General features: G+C 42.1%; 1 protein-coding gene across 4 annotated transcripts in view; it reads left to right on the top strand.

Moving 5' to 3' along the window:
• Positions 1-1629: 1629 nt before the first annotated feature.
• Tnrc6c (trinucleotide repeat containing adaptor 6C) overlaps positions 1630-18155 on the top strand; it is a 119742-nt gene continuing 103216 nt past the window's right edge. For all 4 annotated transcript variants that reach the window (XM_047547763.1, XM_047547760.1, XM_047547761.1 and 1 more), the window contains exon 1: positions 1630-2146. The gene's annotated coding sequence lies outside the window, so the exon portion shown is untranslated. The remainder of the gene's footprint in view (positions 2147-18155) is intronic.

Below are 18155 nucleotides of genomic sequence, written 5' to 3'. Positions count from 1 at the left end.
AATGTCAGTCCACCCTGCTACTTGGATCCATTGATATATCCGTCTACCAGTGGGTGCTGTATATTTGCAAGATGTTATTTTGGCTCCCTCCTGGATCATGTGATAATGCCTCTACCTTTGAGAAATAGAAAAAGATGCTGGTTCTCCGCAATTAATGCAAATAAAACGCTGAAGAGAAAAGGCAGACTTCTCCATGTAAGCTTCGACAGCCTTCGGTTCCATCTATGGGATGTGGATTTCTGGAAGGGGAAATACACAGCATCACATTTGAAAACGACTTTAGAGAGTGACTTGTGACAGTGACTACCTGAGGGTTTAAAACATGGCAGAAAGAAGAAAGCAGTGTAGGCAGCTTCTGGGACCCTGAAGGGAAAGGAGAGCGGGGAATTGTTGTTTCTTTCATCCATAGACGACTCAAAGTGCGACACTTGCGGTAACAAAATTGCATTGCGAAAGTATCCGTGTATTATCTCCTTTTCAAGATGGGGACACGTAGACAGGGAATGGCCTCTTACAGCACCAGCAACTTTCCGTGATAGCACCGCCGAATCTTCATCGTGCCACGGAGAAAAAAGCCAGCTTTCTTCCACGTCCTTTCATGAAAATGCAGAAAAACCTGGTTTCAAAATCTTCTCGTAGCTTGAACCGAAAGTTTAAAAAGGAATTCTTCAGATTGCACATTGGGTCTGACCTTGCCTACTATGAATGAATAATGTATACCGATGAAGAGCCGCAGAATGGAGGATCGCGGCGCGTTACCGAACGCCAGGAAGGAACCGTGGGGTGTGTAGAAGACGGAGCACCCGGGTTCGGTCCCGACAGGCTGTGTGCACGGCGGGGGTCGGGGTGTTCGCGCCAAGGGGAAGGGGTGTTTTCCCAGGGCAGGGGGCGAACATAGGTTGTTGGGTTTGCTGCGGAGCGCTCCCCGGAGAGCTGGGGCGCGCAGAGGCGGGCCCTAAGGCTCGAGGAGAGCAGGATGCTTCCCGGGCCCCAGCCGGCGCGTGTACGTGTGTGTGCACGGCACGGGCCGGACGCGCGCCAGTGCAAGCTCCAGGAGTTGGGAGCCGTTGCATAGAGGGTCAGCGCCGCCGGGCGAAAATACCGCGTAAAGTCTGGCCTGGGGCGCCGCGGAGCGCGGGCTGGGGGAACCCAGTGGATGAGCAAACCTGGGTCGGCGCCCCTCGGGCCGGCGCGGCTATGTGGAACCACAGTACTAAAGCGGGAGGGTGGGCGATGACGGGGAACGCCACAGTTCGGCTCTCCACGCATCCCCGCAAAGAGCGCAAGCTCCCAGGACCAGCGCGCGTCCGAGCGAGGAGAAGCGCGCGCAGCTCGTACCCTGGCGCGCTCCCCGCGCGGTCTGGACAACCACGGCGCGGGCGGGTATTAAGGGGGAAGGAGGAGGCGTGGCTTGTACAGAACTAGCCAATGGGAAATGGAGGGGCGCGCGGGGGCGGAGCTGAAGCGTAGAGGGCCGATTGGCCAGCCCGCACTCCGGTATGCAGATGTGGTGTGGTCACGTGCCAGGGGCCGGGACGACTTCCTGTTGGAGGCCGACGCGGGGCGGGGAAGGGGGCGCGAGCGCCCCGTCTGGCTGGAGCGGGGGGAGGGGGGGTTCTTGTCAGTTAGAGCAACAAGATGGCCGCGGTGGCAGCTCCGCACCTCAGCGCGACGGCCTCGGGAGCCGCAACCGCCGCCGCCGGCTGCGCCGCCGCGCTGCCCTGAGCGCCGCCGGGCCGCCCCGGCCGCCCCGTGACAGGCCGCCCCGCGCCTCCGCGCTCCCGCCACCGCCGCCACAGGCCCGCCGGAGCCGGAGCCCGAGGCGGAGGGAGCGGAGCGGCCCCGCGCCCAGCCCGCCACCGCCGCCGCCGCCTCGGACCCGGGCCGCGCCGGAGCCGCGTCCCACCCGGCGCGAGGAAGAGGGCGCGTCGCGGCGTCGCCGGCGCGGGACCTGGACCTGCCGGGACGCGCCGCCGCCCACCCGTCCGCGCCGCCCGCGCCGGGACCCGAGCCCGCGGCGCCGGCGCTGAGCGGGCCCCCGCCGCTCGAGCGCCCCCGAGGTCCCTGGGCGGCTGTGCGCGCCTTCGCCGCCGCCAGGCCCGCGCCGCCGGAGCCCCGCGGAGCAGCCGCCGGGGACGGAGCCCAGGTGAGCGCGCCGCCGCCCCGAGGTCCGCCGCCCTTTGTTCGGCCGGGCCGGGCCGAGCCGGAGCGGTGCCCCGAGCGACCCGCGTGCGGCGCCGGCCCGGGCCGGCGGGAGGGAGCCCGCGAGCGCGGGGCCGCGGGAGGAGGGTGTGCAGACCGCCTGTGCGCCCCGCGGCGGACCGGGTGGGACGCGTGGGTCGCGAGCATCGCCGTCCCCTTGCATTTTAAACGAATGCGGTGGGTGAGATCCGGTCCTGCGCCGGCAGGCACACGCAGGTCGTGCATTCCGGGTGCATGGCGTGCAGAAGTCCGCAGTGTTTGGGTTCGGGACCCCCGCGGCGTTGTTTGGGCGATCAGAACAGGACCCGTGAGCGTCTTGCGGGTCTGAAATTCGGTGGATTTGTAACGGTACTGCGGACTGCGGAGTAATGCGTCCGAGGAGAACGAGCCGCACAACATCTGCCGCGTTATCAGATAACGAAACCCGAGCGCGTCGTCGCCACCTCTGCTTTTAGGGATACCTCGTTTGCACCTTGGCCTCGTGAACGAGATTTAATTAATAGATTTGCAGCTGTTAAAGTGTGCAGATGTGAATATACGGGGTCCCTGTGCGTTAACCTGGTGAAGACTGTTGGCGCGCAAGCTGCCCAGGGATTTAGGAATCCTAGCGAAGATGAAGGATTGTGTTTGGATGCTGTGCTGGAGCTGGCGGAGGAGGAGCCGCTGGGTCTCGGCTGCACCTATTGCGTTCCAAGGTATCTGACAGTACGCAGTTAGTTGTCTCAGACCGTTGCCAGATGAAACCTCCATTTGAGTGATCTGGTCGGTGATTTCTGGGCGTGAAGTGCAAATTCTGAACTCAAAATGGTGCTCTGTGGACGTCCAAGTAGAGTGTCTAGGAGTGGCGAGTTGGAGCCTCCTGGTTTAATCCATTGTGTTGCTGAGGTTGTTTTTCTGGATAGCTGGTGTTCAATTGATATCCTATTCAGTTGTATCCACCTATTCAGTTGTATAGGTAGTTGGTCAGTTTATGATCGTTACTGCGAAAGGCTTGTACGTTTCTGAATGTAATTTGATCCTGCCGAAAGCTTATTTTGTGTGAGTTATTTCATACATGTAGACTGGGGTAGCTGAATGGATACGCTGGAATGTGGCCTAAGTGATTTCAGAGGACAGCATGGTAGGTTGGAACTGTGGAGGAAGTGCTATTATATTCAGATTCCAGACTTCCTTTGGTACTAAATGAAAGGATAAATGATAACACTTAGCCCTAGGCCACAGGAACTTGGTTGGCAGAGGGCACCTTGAAGAAATTTACTTTATTCCGAACAAGAAGTGGTGATGGCTTTGAACACTTAAGTGTGGCATCCCTAGGATGCTTTTATTGGGGAAAATGATACAAAATAAGGTTTTAAAAATTAGTTATCTGAATTAATTTTATTGTGTTTAAAGAGCAAAGTATGGTCTGACTAGTTGTAACTTTGTTTACCTATACTGAAAGGGTCTTTTTCTAAATAAAGTTTTAGTATTTGTATTTTCAAAAGAATAGAGATTCAGCCAGGTGGTGGCACACACCTGTAATCCCAGCAGCTCCTCCAGAGGCTGAGGCAGGAGGACCATGAGTTGAAAGCCAGCCTCAGCAAATAGGAGGTGCTAAGCAACTCAGTGAGACCCTGTCTCTCAATAAAATACAAAATAGGACTGGAATGTGGCTCAGTGGTCTGAGTTCAATCCCTGGTGTCCTCCCAAAAAAATTTAAAAAAATAAAAGATTCTTAGAATCTTTTTTTCCACATTTTGAGTCATGAGAAATTGATAATTCAGCAAATAATAATTTTTATTAATTTTTTTGTATTTTTCTGTTTTCAGTTTCACTGGTTGTTGCTTTTTTTCTTTCAGTACTGGGGAGCAAATGTGAATGGTAAAATAAATACATCACACATACACACACTGACTCTTGATTTAATTATAAGAATCTGATTTTGAACTCTACTTCCATGCTTCCTGTCCAAACCAATCTGACCATTGCCTTGGTTTTACTCTTAAGGTATGAAATTAAATAAGATTTGACACTAGTCTGTCATAAGACTTAATTTCATTTTGGATTCTGGCATTTAAATGTTCTGATGGTAGTTTGGGATACATGTGAATTGTTAATTTTTAGATTTTCTTCTTTACAATGTTTATTATTGTTTTTTTTCCCCAAGTGGCATATGTTTTAACACTTTAACAAAGATTATTTTGTAACAGGTTTGGATTTGTACTTAGTTGGCTCAGGAATTCTAGAATAAGAAGTTGCCATTAGAGTGCTGATTATGGGGGAAAAGGGAAGGGGGATGAATTGTTTCATTTGATGTTCTGATGTTGGAAGATTAAAAAATAACTAAGTCATGTGGGGAGTATATGAGGATTATAGGATTTCTCACCACTACCACCTTTTTGTTAAACAACCAGCTTTACCGAGGTAAATTTTGTGCTTTTCCAAATGCTGTCTTCTGGCTCACTTCCAAAACCAATCCTGGAGAGGAGGTCAGGGCTGGAATTGGGCAGCTTATTTCCATAGTGAAGAGAGGGAAGAGTTGAAAGATAAAATTCCTGCATTGTCACCTGAAAATGGAGTGTTTGCATCACCTCCTCAACAGCAAGGAGGGGTAGGTGGTCCTGAATGTAAACTTGCTCTCTTGGAACTCAGGAAAGTGATGCTAATTTGACTTAGAGAAAGGGGTGGGGTGGGGGGAGCAGAGGAAGTTAATTTATTTGTCTATTATTTGACTTGAGTTGCTAAGAGTGTTTTTGGCATTATACAAGTTCCCTAACAGTTTAACATTTAAAGGTCAAAGGGGCTTTTTTATGCTATTTATGGATCTCTGTGGTCTTCCCCACTAGGAATTGGATCCATTAGGTTGCATGTGTATGTTTTAGAAAACTATTTACAACTTAGGGCTTATTGTGCAAAGGTGCTATTTGAGAAGATTTATAAGAAAGAAAATAGGTTGATTGTGAGTCCGAGGCTGTCCCACATATCAGTATAGTGTTTGGACAGTAATGATCCAGGGATGGAGCAAGCAGAAATCACTCAGCCAGAGAACGGAAGCCCATAGGAAAGCATGAGAAACAGGGAGAAGGAGGCAGGGACAGATTTATGGATGTCCTTGAAACCAGGAGAGAGATGTAGGAGGCAGGCTGAGCCCCTGACAGGCCAGCCATGAAGGATTCTGAGAAACCAGGAAGAGCCAGGTGACTTTGTTTTTGTCTGCTTGTTTTGGGTTGTTTTTGTTTCCTTTGAAAGTGCTTTGGCTTCTTTCTTGCAGTTTTGTGACACTCAAATGGATTTTTTGCCTTTTTTCAAGCTCTGTGGCAGAGGGTCTTCCCATATTTTAGATGAGCAGTGGTGAGATGTCTTGAAAGTACAGTTGGCGCAGTCTCTTGCATGACAGCTGTCTTCACAGCAAAGATGACTAGATTTTAGTTTTTTAGTAAAGATACTTAACATCTTAATAATTTTGTTTGAAATTGCCACAGATTGCAGTAGGAAGAGCAGAGTGTCAAATGAAAATTGACCAGTATTTTTGTGGAGAGTAGTTCTTGGATTTTGTCTATCTTAATTTTTATAAACTAACTTTTATTGTGCAGTTGTGAGGATAGCAATTTTTTTTAACAAAATAGTTCACAGTAAGCGTCCTTGAAGTAGACTTTTAATGTAATAAATGTGTTCCTATTTACAAATTTTCAGCTTATGCACAACTTTTTCAGGAATTGAATTACTTAAAAATATAAAGACTACGTGCCAGAAATAACTGTCTAAGCTTGGGTAGAGTGTGATGTTGAAACCAAGCAATGTGTAATTCTTACCCAGAGAATGTATTTGAGTACCTCTTTAAAATAGTCATACAAGGTTTCTGTTGTACACTTGCATCTGAACTGTTAACTAGTCTAATGAAAAATAGAATATGTTTTTAAATTCTCCAGCTGCAATATAAGAAGGTTTTACATGTTAAAAATATGGTTAAGTCTCTACCCTTTGTGTCATTTTTAGAATTATACTGAAAATGAATTCTTTTCTCGGCATCAGATGTTTTCAAAGAATGAAGAAGCAGTTGCAGGGATGGAGAGCTGTTTGTTGAGCGCATTTCTCCCATGCAACCCTCAAAAGACTCCAGAGTTGTGTGCAGAGCTGGACAATCTGGGCGTCCAGCCATGAAACATCCCTGCTGCAGCACAGATAGTGTGGTGTACTCTCCCGAGCCCTCCATGGCTATGAACCTCAACAAGAGGGGCAGCCTTGGGAAAGCAGCCTTCACTGCTGTTTTGAACTCTTAATACTCTTGGTGGTCCTGAGTTCCAGCTGTGTGTTGGGACTTTGGTTTTCTATGATATATAAGGATGGATAAAAATATGGCTTCTGAATTTATGCCTCTTGTGGGCCACTGAATTTAAATTTCTGCTCCAAGGAGGGTTGAGTTGCCTTCCCACCATCTACTTGCCTCTTTTTTTTGCCTATCTGCTGCAACATCTTTCCTGTTGGAGGTGACCTGCTGGAACATATATGATCATGGGCCACATGGCCCAACGAATCTTGAAGCTGGCTTCCCGAGAGTGCAGGATGGATTCGTCTTGAAAGGATACGGTTTTCACTTTACTTTTTCATAAATCTTTCTGATACAACAAAGTTTAATTTTTTTTACATTTATGAAAGTAAAATAGAATGTACAATTATGTCAGCTTGCTGTCATTATAAGCATTTTTTTTGTGAACTTTGTGTGATTACAAATGATCTTTGTGATCCTCTAGGATATAAATATTTGAACAGCTCTTTTTTCTTTAATCTAAAACCTTTATTTTCCTTCTTTGGACCTTTTAGAAATGAATCTTCCTTACACCTTCGTAATATCTTTCCTCTGACTGGTTGAACTGCAGGCCTGCAAGTCACAACATCAAGTCAAATTTACCTCAGCAGTTGGATAACTCCTATCTATGATTTAATCCTTTACCAACATGCAAACTGTCTTTTGACATGACTGGCAAATTTATGGCAAAATGGTTATTGGGAATGTGTAGCATTTGAATTCATTCTATGTGTACAGTCTAGCTTATTATTAAGACTAAGATCTCTCACAGCTAAAATCATTTGCTTGGCTTGAGCCTGTCAAAGGTATTGTTTACTTTTTATTCCCAAAGATAATTTCTTCTTAATTGCTCTTTTAATAAGCCAGGAAAACCTAAGTTAAAATAGCAACTGGGAATTAAACTAAGATTTGAAATTGGGAAATGGCAGCACAGGCACAGCCTATTGCCTTTGCAACCATTCTTGCTCGGAAACAATGTCAACAAGGGTTGTTCAGAAGTTAAGAGGGAGGAGATGCAAAATTATTCATTGGGTCACATTATGTTCTCTCTCACTGCATAGGAAATATGAAAAGCTGAGAGCAAGGGGAATGAGTGCACAGTGGGGGAACTCTACAGGCTGCTGGATGCTGTGGGCTGATGGTTTGAACAGGGTTTCTTTTGGTAGGGAGCAGCGAGGGAAGAAGTTGGTCATGTGGGAGCAAGTGCATTTACAAGGTGGGGTGGGAGTGGTTAATCTTCTCTCAGGCAACCAGATTTGTTTTAATATAATCCTCAAATAGGTGCAACTAATATTTGGGCATTTACTATATGACTGTGTGCCAAGGACATGGGCATTATGTAATCCTTACAACACTCCTCTAAAGTGGTTCCTTTTATAATTCCCATTTTGTAGATGAGCAACTAGAGACACAAAGAAAGAAGTAATTTCCATAAAATCTTACAGCTTGTAGGAGGTGATGCCAGAACTTAAACTCAGTGTATCCCAAAGCTCTCACACATAGAAATAGCTTGTTTTATTTTAATAACCTCTTATTTAACCTCTCTTCCTGTCCTCTGTGTTCCACCAATCCAGCTGCTAGTATTAACTGAATGCTTTCTGAGTGTCTTCTGTGTGTTAGCTCATCCATTCCTCAGCAGCATTTTGTAAGGTATAGGTACTGGTGTTCTGTTTGCTTTATATATACAGGGAAGCTGAGGCTGATGAGGTTGAATAATTGCCCAAAGGCAGAGGCTTGATAAGTGTGTCTAGGTCCCCTGATGCCAGAGCCTGGGCTCTTTCTCATTCCACTGAGCTGCCTTCCCAAGCCCAAGCCTGGTCACATTCCTTCCTTTACTCCACAAAAACTACATACCTTCTGCCTGAAGCAGCCTCTGTAAAGGAGATGCACTTTTTCTGTTCTTCTGGAGTTGTTCTGCTAGTCACAGTGAGAGAGATGGGCACTAAATAAGCTTTTTAAACAAGTTTTAAAAAGTGAGCCAGCAATAAATGTTTGAAGGAAACCACATACACACAGGAATTTAACAAAAATCTAAGGTAGTATGCAATGACATAGCCTCCCACCTGAGGATGCAAATCGAAATATTAGATGTATGGGGAAGTCTAGCTGAAAAGGAAATATGCTTACTTTTATTAGCTCAGTATTTCTCAAACTTATATGACCACTGAGCATGGTGGGTCAGTGCAACAGACAGACTTGGCTTGAAGTGGATCCTGAGAGGTGGAAAGCATTTGCTTGGATGGAAGGGATATTCTACAAGGAGATAAATGGGCAGACACATTTGGGAAATTACCTAAGATAATGGCTGGGACATAGTATGGGTCAGTATATTTACTGAGCAAATCAACCCTGAGGCCTCGCTGTAAGGGAGGGTTTTGTACTGAAGTGAGATTAGGAAGGGGCTACATTGGGTAGGACCTCCATTGTTTGGTAGGCAACTGAATGGCTGTTGATGGGCTTGATGGACTTCCCAAGTGGTGGATGGGAAACTCCCCTTGAGCAGAGGTACAGTATTGCAACTATGTCTGTTATAGCTGTCTGTGAGGTGGTGCAAGCTTGGACAAGCATAATGGTGGGGTGGAACTGAAAAAGTAGTAGGAAGGCTCTCCAGGACAAAATAATACACAGTAGTTGGACAAAATAATATACAGCCGACGGTTGTTGGAAGGATTGGACTAGACTTTATATTAAGTCCTGTGGAAGCTGATGTTGGATTAGAGATGTGGCTCAGTGGTAGAGCACTTGTTAGTGGGCCCTGGGTTCAATCTCCAGCACTGCAAAAACAAAACAAAAAACCCTAATGTTGGATACTAACCAGGGAAAGATGACACATAAGATAACAGTTGTAGGAAAGTTATTGTATGAGGTTGCATTCCAAGGTAGGGATTTGAGTCACAGCATAAATTCAAGCATGTAATGAGGCATGTAATAATAGGGTTATGCTGTGAATTATGGTGAATACTTTCAATGAAATTAAATTGTCTTAGTATCATGCTCATAAAAAATTCTTAACCCAGACTTTATGTAACAGTCCCACCTATGTAGTAAACTTCATGGATAATGGCCTATTGACAGAAAAAAAAAAAATCTTCAAAGTTGCAAGGAAATGTAAGATCAAACTATACATAGCATAGCAATATTAGTATCAGTTGTGTTGAAGTTACTAGTACTTTTTAAAGATTTGATAAATTTAATATATTCTTTAAACTTGAAGAGTAGATTTTTTCCCCCCCAGTGCTGGGGATTAAACTTGACCTAATGTGTGCTAGAAAAGTACATTATCATTGGACTACACTCCAAGCCCAGGAATAATAGACTCTTTTTTTTTTTTTTTTGCGGTACTGGGGATTGAACCCAAGGCCTTGTGCTTGCAAGGCAAGCACTCTACCAACTGAGCTATATTCCCAGCCCTAGACTCTTTTTTTAACAAAGAAAAAAATTAAAACAACTAAGTTGATTTTTCTTTTTTACTCCTTTAGAGTTGGGTGGGGAAGCTTTCAAACAGATAAAAATAGTTTTTATTTTACCACCATGCGGTGGTAAGATTTTAGCCACCGTTGTACTTTTGTATATGAGTTTCATATTTAATTAATTAATTATTCATCTCTCCTATTTATCTTAGACTTTAAACCCCAGCACAGTCCCTTGCAGATTATTGCAAAACATCTTCACTGTTCTTTATTTCTTAGATTGAGTTAATTGGTAGCAGAGATAATATGTTCTTTTTTGTAATCCCTATGTAATCTATAGTGTTTTGTGGCTATTAAAATAAAAATTTTCAGTTTTGAGCCATCTGTTTCTTCAGAGATGTTGCTTCCACAAATGATCATGGGGAAGGGAGCCTGATTATCCCATGCTTTTTCTGATTTTAGTCCTTTGGAATAATGACCAACCATATTTCCAGCTAGTCAGCTCAGCATGTAAAGCTGCTCAGCTTAGAGGAGTTTAGTCCATCTTATTCATCCTGGGGATCTTTGTGCAGCTTTTTATAAGGGTGCCTGGAGGAATGGGCAGCTCCTGAAGGCCCCTGGCACTACCAGCAAGTGTCCCCATCCAAACTGGAAAGAAATGATATATGACATTTCTTACACATTACAGCTTTAGGTTTGATGGGTTCAATGTCACAAAGTAATTCCTGGTTTGTCTTTCACAGCTTTGAAGACATTTTAGATATTAGCCCATTGGAAATATGAGCATTATATGGATTGGGATCATGGTGGCCAAAATGAATTATCTGGTTAGCATAAACTCATTATTCTGTTCTTCAGGGAGGACTGTGGAAGTAATAGTATTTTCAAAGGATATTATCCCAATTTTTTTTCTTGCAATCATTTTATATTGATTTATAATTCATATTATTTATCTATTTATGGTGCTGGGAATTCAGCTGAGGGCCTCATGCATGCTAAGCAAGCTTTCTGCCACTTCGATGTACCCCAGCCTGTAGATGTAATTATTAAATAGCTTACATATATGCCTATTTAACCTTTGGCAGAACTTTGATTAGGTAGATCCTAGGGCCTAAGAAAAATTTTTTTCCTTTAACTTGTGATTTGCTAACTAAATCTTAAATTAATGAACGTCAATTTCAGTATTCCACTAGCAGGAATACTTAAAAAAAAATCCATTAGTTTCTCCTGCTCTTTTTTGTCTTTCCCACAGCCTTTGCCCTTGTTTCCATTTGTTCTCCTGAAGTTTTTTGCTTCAGAGATAGGAATGAAGGTCTGGTTTGCAGCCATAGGGTGAACAGGGTGCGCTCCCCCCTTCAGAGCTGTGTGCTGCTAAGCCTGTTGGTTGAAGACGTCAGTTCACAGATGCTGTACCACTACATTCAAACTGATTTTCATTACCTTTAAAAGTATGAGAAATCTTTGGGGCCCCAAATTTGATCTGTAATATTTGAACTATTCATAAAAAGATCAGATGTTACATATTTCTAATGGTTTGGAAGTTTAACGCCTAGGTAGTATCATTTGGGACTCTAAAGAAATGTTAAGAGAACATTACTTTGATTTGTCTTCAAGAAATATTCTTTGAAAACCTGATGTAAACCCCATCCCCATCCCGATTTCTAACTCTGGCATTAGGAATTCAGCTTAGGCAGGAGTGTGCCTGGAAGACAAACAGAGTTCATGGGCTTTTTTGTTTTTTCTGCTATAGTAGCAGGTTTTTCTTGGAGCATTATTTGAAAATGAACGTTACTGAAAAATTTAAGCCCATTTAAAGGGATTCTAGTTTTGTCCAAGTTATAAAAAGAGGGAAGACATTTCTGTAAAAAAATCTGTGTCACCTTGAAACTAGAGTGCTTTAGTTAATAGGGTAAACTGGAAGGAAGCTGCCTTTGATACATAAGAGCAGTTTGTGAATGGGTGATAGCAGCCTTTCTTCTAATTCAACCACTTCCTATTCAATCTCAAATCTCAGTTGGAAAGCAATTTCCCTCATTTGACCCATTTCTCTTCTGCACAATATCTTTCTTCTGGTTCTTCAACACAAAAAGTTTACAGGAATGGCATGTCTGTCTTAAAGACTCACTAAATAAGGAGATTCAGATACCTGGTTTGGGATAAGCATATTTTGTTTCATTATTTGGCTGTCTGGGTTGGAGGAACAGCAATTTAATTTTATTTGATATCATAGTTTTCAGAAGAGATACATGCGAAGTGACTGAGAATGGTAGAGAGACTCATGGATATAGAAAATCAGGTGACATGGGAGTATAACTCTAATTTTAGCAACAGAAAATTAAAGATGTTATAATTTTAGTAAACATAGATAGAAGAAGCCTAATGTGAATATGTCCATATTGTAAATATCTATTTACCTGGAGACCTAGGTCTTTTGAAGTTGTTCCCTAAGTTAATTGGATGGTGGTATCATTAACATATCCTGGGTCACAGTTGTGACATGCTGACATGTGATAATGTTTATTTCACATTGGCTTATAGAGTGCTTAAATTGACTTCTGTTCTTGCCAAATTCTGAATTTCCTAAAATTCCTAACATTGAACCAGTCATCTCTGTGTAATCTTCTCCTAACTTTACTTGTAGTAAGTTTTCCCTTTTCTGCTTCTTTGGTGATCTCATTCAGTCCTGTGACTTTAAACACACTACTGAAGAGTTCCAAGTTTAATATCACCAGCCTAGACTACTCAGTCTCATCTTGATAAAAGGCATATGTAAAAAACACAAACTACAGTATGTTAACATCCTACTTAAGGGTAAATTACTGAATGCTTTCTTCCTACATTTGGGACCAAGACAGAAACATCAATTCTCTTCATGACTCTTCAGCATCGTACTGGAGATTATGCTGCTGTGCTGTCAGGTAAGAAAAAGTAACAAAAAGGTGCCTAGAGAAAAGAAGTAAACTGTCCTTTCCTACACGTCATGGTCCAGTATGTAAGAAAACCCTAAGGAATCCACAAAAAAGTTACCAGAACTAGTAAACAATCCCCAGCACTGCAAAAAAAGTTAAACATAAAGTCACCATACGATCCAGTAAGTTCTTCTGCTCCTTCTCTAACTCAGGACAAGTAACAACATGTGTCAACACAAAGCATGAACATGTCATTTGTAGTACCCAACAAGTGGGAAGAGTCCAAATGGCACCTTCTGGTGAATGGATAAAGGAGTTGTGGAATATTCTTATAGTGGAAGGGTGTTCAGTGATGAAAGAGGTGCTGGAAGACAAAGGTGAACCTCAAAGACATAGTAAGTGAAAGAATCCAGATTTCATTTACATAATACTTTCAGAAAGAACAAATCTGTTAAGGATCCAAAAGTATATTAATGCTGTTATAGGACCGACAGTGAGAATGAGGATTAGCTACAAATGGAATGAGGGATCTTTAGGGAGTAATGAAAATGTTGTGAACCTGGATGGTTATTATTACAACTGCATAACTCTGTAAATTCACTATAAATCTTTTTTTTTTTTTTTTTTTTTTTTTGTATCAGGTATTGAACCCAGGGGTGCTGAACCACTGAGTCACATTTCCAGCCCTTTTTGTTTTTAATTTTGAGACATGGTCTCACCAAGTTGCTTAGGGCCTTGCTAAGTTGCTGAGACTGGCTTTGAACTCCTGCCTTGGCCTCCTGTGCTGCTGCAATTACAGGCATGCAGCACTGTGCCCAGCTATAAATCTTTTTTTTGAGGGAGGAAAAAAGCCTTTTATCTTAAGGTGTAAATTAGTGTGATTTGAAAGTGCCCATTAAAGTGATATACTTATTAGACATTTTAACCTTATTTTTTATTAAAAATAGGGTGTTTGTGTTTGCTTGATTTTGGGGGGTTCTTATTATACTGTTCTGTCATGTCTGTATAATAGTGATAATGGGTTGCAGTAACAGTGTTATTAATGAGCATTGTATCCTGCTTATCTGCTGTTTCTAAGAATTAAGTCTTAACTAGTTCAAGTTCATAGTTTGTTTTTTTGTTTGTTTGTTTGTTTTTTTGCGGTACTGGGGATTGAACTCAGGGCCTTGTGCTTGCGAGGTGAGCACTCTACCAGCTGAGTTATCTCCCCAGCCCAAGTTCATAGTTCTGGGTTGTTTGTTTTGTTTTTATAAAATACGTAGGAACAATAAAGTTCATAATTCTGCGATAGGAGTGTTGCTTAGAGGTTGAGTGACTGGCTAGCATTAAGGAGACCACAGATTTGATACCCAGCACGGAGTTGGGGAGGGTGGGGGGATTTTGTAGTAGAGTCTATAGAAGAGAAAACTGAGACCCAGAGAGGTAGTATGACTTGCTAAGATTAGACAGCCCTGGGTTCAAAATCAGGTCTTGCAGAAAACTAGTTCTATGCCTTATAGCCTAGGTAAAAGAACAAAAGAAAGACAATTTGTAAAATAGCAGACTTTTTTTTTTAAGGTTTATATTACCAATAAGCAAAGAAAGGCAAATTCAAGAAATCAGGATTTATAAAAATTTACCCAGTTAACATGATTTAAATATGATGCTAGGGAGGATTAGAAAGAAAATTCTTCAGTCAGCTGTTTGATGCCAGTGAAAAAAGTGCAGACACCTTCAGGCAGTGAAAATAATGATGCATATCCAAAGACCCGAATGCCTTATTACCCCTGGTAAGGTGTTTTGTTTTTTTGTTTTTTTGTTTTTTGTTTTTTGCGGTCCTGGGGATTTGAACCCAAGGCCTTGTGCTTGCAAGGCAAGCACTCTACCAACTGAGTTACATCCTCAGCCCGGTTAGGTGTTTTAAAAAGCATATGTATTAAGGTCTATTTCGTACATAAACTAATCTGCACATATTTAAAATATACCCTTCAGTAAATCTGTTTACCCCTTTTGCATTGCAAGGGTTTGAACCCAAGGGTGTTCCACCACTGAGCTGCAACCCCAGCCCTTTTCATTTTTTATTTTGAGGCAGGGAATTGCTAAGTTGCCTGTGCTGGCCTGGAACTGAACTCAGCTTCCCAAGTCTCTGGAATTACATGCATGAACTATCATGCCCAGCTCAGTAATATCTTCATGTATGTATACACCTGTGAAACCTTCACCACATGAACATCTCTCTCAAGGTTAAGTTTTGAAGTATGTTGGTGGGAGGAGTTGTGAGGAACTGTGGTCAAGGGGAACAGAAATAACATTTTTAAAATTGAGTATCACTGGACAGATGGTGGTGGAGGGAATGGAGTGCTGCTCATGAGTTTGCTCATGGCACTTTTCAAAGTATTTGTCATTCTTATAAGAAGGTAATGATTTTTTTTTTTTTTTAGTATTATTTAATCAAACTTCTTTCTTTTTTGGATAAAACCTTTTCTTTTCAAAATGTAGGAAAGCATGGTAGCCGGTGCAGTGGTGCACACCTGAAATCCCAGTTACTTGGGAGGCTGAGGCAGGAAGATCACAAGTTTGAAGCCAGCCTGGGAAACTAAGCAAGACTGTCTCAAAATGAAAACAAGGGGTGGGACTGGGAATGTAGCTCATTGGTAGAGTGCCCCTGGGCTCAGTCCCTAGTACCACAGGAAGGGAGGGATAGAGGGAGGGAAGTTGTGTTGTTATTAGATTTTGGGACTTAATATACAAGTAAAATTTTAACAATAAAAATAGTAATTAACATTTGGTGGCCATCTTTTAGTATTGACATATAAGATATTTGAATAAAAAACTACCACCACTCACTGTTATTATAGAATGTCATCTCACAGAAAGGTCCTATAAATTAAGTAAATGTACCTATGAAAGTTTACCTCCTCATCCTTAATTCTTTTCTCATTCTGTGGAGTCATAAAACTTTCTCACCAGCTAATAACCAGTATTTGAGGATCACTGTGGCAGTGTGGTATTGGGAGTTGTCAATTCTAGGTTACATTTATAGGAATGCCACTTATCAGTTAATGTCTTCAGGGTTATTTTGTTTTCCAATGAGCCTCATTTGTTTAGCTGGAAGAGGCGGGTGATGATGTGCACCCTTACAGAGTGCTGTCAGGACCAGGAGAGTGTGGGAGCCTTGGGTTGTGGGCATGCCCACAGCAGGCATGCAGTCTGCTCTCACTTTGTGCCGCCTCCTTGTGCTTTCATGACTGTAACTTCAAAGAAGCAATTCAAGTGGCATTTTTTTTAACCCTATCATGAGCATGACCATAATAATCAATTTGGTATAATTTGTAAGGTGAAGAGGATGTTTCATCCTGAAAACATCCACAAATACTGAATTATAGAATTATTGTTTGAAGCCAGGCTCAGTGACACATGCCTGTAATCCCAGTGACTGAGAAGGCTGAGGCAGGAGGATCACAGGTCGGAGGCTAGCCCAGGCAGCTTAGGGAGACCCTATCTGAAAATAAAAGATAAAAAGAGCTGGGGTCAGTAGTAAAGGTTTAATCCTCCAGAATCTGGGTTTAATCCTCCAGAACCACAGAGAAAGAAGGATGGATGGATGGATGGATAAAAAATAAAATTACTGTTTGAGAAAAGATGTGGGATAAAGATCAAATTTATATTCTTTGTGAAGAATATTAGGATATCTTCTTGTGATCAAATTGTCAATTTATTTCACACAGAGAAGCCCAGTCAAATTTCCAGAAATGTTTATAAAACTGTCTCCTTTGGCATTTAATTATCATAAATGTGGTAATGTTGGTTCTTTATTACTGAATTTATTCTGTAAGATCAGATGCGTAAGAGATACACAATCACTATAGCTTGGTTTTCACCTTCATTTTAGAGTTATGTTAAAGAGGAGGAAGTAAAATAGAATGCCTAACATGTTGCTAGTCAGCATACAGGTTGTATGAATCATTATATAACAATGTTTCCAGGTAGCATCTTTCTTGTACTACTTAAGACTTTTTTACCCTTTATAATGATTATATTTGTTTAGATTTTCTTCCTTCCACTAGATTATAAAGTCCTTGAAGGCAGAATTCATGTTTAATCCATTTTCTATAAAACCTAGCTTATTGAATGATACATAATAGATACTCAGTAAATATTGCTTAAATGATGTATTACCTATGCTGTCTTCTGATATCAAGTTTCTCTTCAAAGTTCGATGTGTTGGGGTGATGAAACTATAGTGAGTAAAAATACCCCATTTTCAGTTCCATTAACAACTTTTCCACCTCTCTAATCTCCAGTTTTCTGAAGTTTCGGGTAATAAAAAGGAACTCCCCACGAAGGAAGCCATAGTGCGAAACAAAAAGCATGTTTTATGGCTTAGTGGGAAACAAAAAGACAGGTTTTTTAGGTCAAAAGGAAACCAATATTTATTGAACCCTAGCTTTGTGTGCTAGGACTGGATCTTAACTTTAAAAATAGTCACACTTTCCTTAAGAATACAGATAAACCTAAATAGAACAAGGAAATTTTTTTAATTATAAAATAATTCATCTCCTAGGATGTGAGGGTGTAGCTCAGTAATAGAGCTTGTGCTCATCATGTGTAAGATGGTGGGGTTCATCCCTAGCACTGTGAAAAAGAAAAAAGAATTTATCTCCTAAGAGTTTCTCCTTTTCAGATGTTTGTAGTTACTTTTAAATTGTCTTGGAATTTAGAGAGATAATTATCCAATTTATTTAATGAATCTAACAATTATGATATTCAAAACATGAAAAACAATAGCCAAAAGGCTAACTTTGGGTTTGTTTTGAGATTAATATAATTTATCAGAAAATATAATTAATATAATTAATATAATTTATCAGTATTTCTTTAAAACATTCTTCTAAAGAGAATTTGAGAGAAATACAACAACATTTCAAAAATATAACATTAAGATCAAGTAAGTGTTGTCTTTGGAATGCACAGAAAACTCTGCTAATGTTCTTCTACAATAGTTGGTTAAGAAATTCGTAAGGTTGTCCCACTACTTCCTAGAGGGTTGTTCAGTAAGTCAGCCTCCATTTATTTAGACATCTCCTTGTGGCCAGGGCAGTCCCACTGTGGCTGCCCAACGTGCTGCTGAGAACTAAAAAGAGAACACGGCACCTGTGAGAAGGCACTGGGCGGGCCAGTACATCAGGGACTTGAGAGAAGGGAGGCCTACGAGACAGAATGAGCGTTAGTGCCTCACGACCCTTCAGAGGCATTTATTCGCCTCCCCAAAGCTGACTGAAAAACTGAACAGAAAGCTGAGATTTCAGCAGGTACATGAGGCTCCAGACACTGAGGAAAGACCTTGGCAAACATTCCAGATTTCATTTG

Source organism: Sciurus carolinensis, chromosome 3 (assembly GCF_902686445.1).
Source record: "Sciurus carolinensis chromosome 3, mSciCar1.2, whole genome shotgun sequence".
NCBI lineage: Eukaryota > Metazoa > Chordata > Mammalia > Rodentia > Sciuridae > Sciurus > Sciurus carolinensis.
Note: the sequence above shows the minus strand (reverse complement) of the source record. Positions and strands in the feature narration are given on the sequence as shown.